At 48.4% G+C, this 5,000-nt stretch overlaps 1 protein-coding gene across 16 annotated transcripts in view; it reads right to left on the reverse strand.

The window, feature by feature from the left end:
- Nucleotides 1-5,000, reverse strand: part of LOC123758638 (uncharacterized) — a 179,476-nt gene that overhangs the window by 89,403 nt on the left and 85,073 nt on the right. The window lies entirely within an intron of this gene.

Genomic DNA, 5,000 nt, shown 5'->3' on the forward strand with positions numbered 1-5,000 from the left:
GTTCAAACGGGCACTCAGGGTATAAAACCGGATTTTCTGTTTAAATTTAACAGCAGCTCGACCGGAACATTTTATAATACCATGACCGAAAAAATGATATAGAATGTGGTATCCTCTAACAGGTGATAGACCAAACACAACACTTAGACACAAGATGTGTTTTACCTTGTTAAACACAAGACAAAGTTAGAGAAGATTCAGAAATATGCCACTAGACTAGTCCAAGAACTGAGAGGTATGAGCTAAGAGAAAAAGCTACAGGAGCTAAGCCTCAAGTCCCTGGAAGACAAGAGTAAGGGGAGACATGATCACCATCTACAAAATTCTCAGGGGAATATAAAGGTGGACAAAAACGAACTATTTAACACGGGTGGAACGCGAACAAGGGGACACAGGTGGAAACTGAGTACCCAAATGAGCTACAGGGACGTTAGAAAGAACTTTTTCAGTGTCAGAGTAGTTAACAGGTGGAATGCACTTGGCAGTGATGTGGTGGAGGCTGACTCCATACACAGCTTCAAGTGTAGATACGATAGAGCCCAATAGGCTCAGGAATCTGTACACCAGATGATTGACAGTTGAGAGGCGGGACCAAAGAGCCAAAGCTCAACCCCCGCAAGCACAACTAGGTGAGTACAACAAAAAACAGCTGTTGATGACAAGCGCGCGCGGGCGAGCGTGTGTGTGTGTGCGGGCGGGCGGGCGGTGGTGAGTCAGCTGGTGATTGGCCGGCACGGTTCACATCCCCGGCGGGTCGCCTCCTGGAGAACAGGAAGCAATCACAAGCGCGCCAAAACCCTAACCCTTATTCACTCCAGCAACCTTCCTGGCGTTATTCTCCGCTATTTTATGAATGGAGGAATGTTGGCGGGTGTTTTGTCAGGTGTGGAATTGTCGGAGGACAGGTGTTTACTGTTTTAATGCCGCGGTCAATGTCGTGTGTTGTGGCGGGTGTTGAGGAGGGTGTTGTAGGTGTGTAAATGTCAACAGTACGCTAGAGATGAGAAGGATTAACACTGCTGGACTGATGCTCTGTTATCATCAGGTGAAGACACTGGGTGTTGGCGGGTGTGGAGTCTATCCTGTAGGAGAAACAGTGTAGCCGAACGATACATATTGTTGGTGGAGAGGGGGAGATGTTGGCATGTATTGATGTAGCAAGGTGGTGACCGTGGGTGTATTGATGTAGCAAGGTGGTGACCGTGGGTGTATTGATGTAGCAAGGTGGTGACCGTGGGTGTATTGATGTAGCAAGGTGGTGACCGTGGGTGTATTGATGTAGCAAGGGGTTGAACAGTGATTTTGTTTGTGGGTCAACAGGTACTGGGTGTGGGTCAACGGGTACTGGGTGTGGGTCAACAGGTACTGGGTGTGGGTCAACAGGTACTGGGTCAACAGGTACTGGGTGTGGGTCAACAGGTACTGGGTGCGGGTCAACGGGTACTGGGTGTGGGTCAACAGGTACTGGGTGTGGGTCAACAGGTACTGGGTGTGGGTCAACAGGTACTGGGTGTGGGTCAACAGGTACTGGGTGTGGGTCAACAGGTACTGGGTCAACAGGTACTGGGTGTGGGTCAACAGGTACTGGGTGCGGGTCAACGGGTACTGGGTGTGGGTCAACGGGTACTGGGTGTGGGTCAACAGGTACTGGGTGTGGGTCAACAGGTACTGGGTGTGGGTCAACAGGTACTAGGTGCGGGTCAACGGGTACTGGGTGTGGGTCAACAGGTACTGGGTGTGTCAACGGGTACTGGGTGTGGGTCAACAGGTACTGGGTCAACAGGTACTGGGTGTGGGTCAACGGATACTGGGTGTGGGTCAACAGGTACTGGGTCAACAGGTACTGGGTGTGGGTCAACGGGTACACACACACACACACACACACACACACACACACACACACACACACACACACACACACACACACACACACACACAGGAGAGAGAAGGGACTTCGTGACAAATCGCCAACATGGATTCAGGGAGGGTAAATCTTGCCTTACAGGCTTGATAGAATTCTACGATCAGGTGACACAGATTAAGCAAGAAAGAGAGGGCTGGGCGGACTGCATTTTCTTGGATTGTCGGAAAGCCTTTGACACAGTACCGCATAAGAGGCTGGTACATAAGCTGGAGAGACAGGCAGGTGTAGCTGGTAAGGTGCTCCAGTGGATAAGGGAGTATCTAAGCAATAGGAAGCAGAGAGTTACGGTGAGGGGTGAGACCTCCGATTGGCGTGGTCACCAGTGGAGTCCCACAGGGCTCTGTACTCGGTCCTATCTTGTTTCTGATATATGTAAATGATCTCCCGGAGGGTATCGATTCATTTCTCTCAATGTTTGCGGACGATGCTAAAATTATGAGAAGGATTAAAACAGAAGAGGACTGTTTGAGGCTTCAAGAAGACCTAGACAAGCTGAAGGAATGGTCGAACAAATGGTTGTTAGAGTTTAACCCAACCAAATGTAATGTAATGAAGATAGGTGTAGGGAGCAGGAGGCCAGATACAAGGTATCATCTGGGAGAGGAAATTCTTCAGGAGTCAGAGAAGGAAAAAGACTTGGGGGTTGATATCACGTCAGACCTGTCTCCTGCAGCACATATCAAGCGGATAACATCAGCGGCATATGCCAGGCTGGCCAACATACGAACGGCATTCAGAAACTTGTGTAAAGAATCATTCAGAACTTTGTATACCACATATGTCAGGCCAATCCTGGAGTATGCAGCCCCAGCATGGAGTCCATATCTAGTCAAGGATAAGACTAAACTGGAAAAGGTTCAAAGGTTTGCCACCAGACTAGTACCCGAGCTGAGAGGTATGAGCTACGAGGAGAGACTACGGGAATTAAACCTCACTTCGCTGGAAGACAGAAGAGTTAGGGGGGACATGATCACCACATTCAAGATTCTGAAGGGGATTGATAGGGTAGATAAAGACAGTCTATTTAACACAAGGGGAACACGCACAAGGGGACACAGGTGGAAACTGAGTGCCCAAATGAGCCACAGAGATATTAGAAAGAACTTTTTTAGTGTCAGAGTGGTTGACAAATGGAATGCATTAGGGGGTGATGTGGTGGAGGCTCACTCCATACACAGTTTCAAGTGTAGATATGACAGAGCCCGATAGGCTCAGGAATCTGTACACCTGTTGATTGACGGTTGAGAGGCGGGACCAAAGAGCCAGAGCTCAACCCCCGCAAACACAACTAGGTGAGTACAACTAGGTGAGTACAGGGACGAGAGACAGAGAGAGACAGAGACACAGAGCCACAGAGACGTTAGAAAGAATTTTTTCAGTGTCAGAGTAGTTAATAAATGGAATGCATTAGGCAGTGATGTGGTGGAGGCTGACTCCATACACAGTTTCAAGTGTAGATATGATAGAGCCCAATAGGCTCAGGAATCTGTACACCAGTTGATTGACAGTTGAGAGGCGAGACCAAAGAGCCAAAGCTCAACCCCCGCAAGCACAATTAGGTGAGTACAATTAGGTTAGTACAACAGCGTTCAGGAACCTGTGTAAGGAATCATTCAGAATCTTGTACACCACATATGTAAGACCAATCCTGGAGTATGCGGCCCCAGCATGGAGCCCGTACCTTGTCAAGCACAAGACGAAGCTGGAAAAAGTCCAAAGGTATGCCACTAGACTAGTCCCAGAACTAAGAGGCATGAGTTACGAGGAAAGGCTGCGGGAAATGCACCTTACGACACTGGAAGACAGAAGAGTAAGGGGAGACATGATCACAACCTACAAAATCCTCAGAGGAATCGACCGGATAAACAAGGATAAACTATTCAACACTGGTGGGACGCGAACAAGGGGACACAGGTGGAAACTGAGTACCCACATGAGCCACAGGGACGTTAGAAGGAACTTTTTCAGTGTCAGAGTAGTTAACAGATGGAATGCATTAGGAAGTGATGTGGTGGAGGCTGACTCCATACACAGTTTCAAATGTAGATATGATAGAGCCCAGTAGGCTTGGGAACCTGTACACCAGTTGATTGACAGTTGAGAGGCGGGACCAAAGAGCCAAAGCTCAACCCCCGCAAGCACAAATAGGTGAGTACAAATAGGTGAGAACACACACACACACACACACCTACACACACACACACACACACACACACACACACACACACACACACACACACACACACACACACACACACACACACACACACAGGAAGCAGCCCGTAACAGCTGTAATTCCCAGGTACCTATTTACTGCTAGGTAACAGGTGCATCAGGGTGAAGGAAACTGCCCATTTGTTTTTTCGGCGATGTCGGGGAATCAAACCCCGGTCCCTAGGTCCACGAGTTTAGAGCGCTGTCCACTCAGCCACCAGCCACCCTTTTGTGTGTACTCACCTATTTGTACTCACCTATTTCTGCTTGCGGGGGTTGAGCTCTGGCTCTTTGGTCCCGCCTCTCAACTGGCAATCAACAGGTGTACAGATTCCTGAGCCTACTGGGCTCTATCATATCTACACTAGAAACTGTATATGGAGTCAGCCTCCACCACATCACTGCCTAATGCATTCCATTTGTCTACTACTCTGACACTGAAAAAATTCTTTCTAAAGTATATGGCTCATTTTGGGCACTCAATTTCCACCTGTGTCCCCTTGTGCGTGTGCCCCTTGTGTTAAAGTCTGTCCTTATCTACCTTATCAATTACTCTGAGACTCTTGTATGTGGTGATCATGTCCCCTCTAACTCTTCTGTCTCCCAGTGACGTGAGGTTTAATTCCCGTAGTCTCTCCTCGTAGCACATACCCCTCAGTTTGGGTACTAGTCTGGTGGCAAACCTTTGAACCTTTTCCAGTTGAGTCTTATGCTTGACTAGATATGGACTCCTTGCTGGAGCCGCATACTCCAGGATTGGTCTGACATATGTGGTATATAATGTTCTGAAAGATTCCTTACACAAGTTTCTAAAGGCCGTTCTTATGTTAGCCAACCTGGCATATGCCGCTGATGTTATCCT

Source organism: Procambarus clarkii, chromosome 31 (genome assembly GCF_040958095.1).
Source record: "Procambarus clarkii isolate CNS0578487 chromosome 31, FALCON_Pclarkii_2.0, whole genome shotgun sequence".
NCBI lineage: Eukaryota > Metazoa > Arthropoda > Malacostraca > Decapoda > Cambaridae > Procambarus > Procambarus clarkii.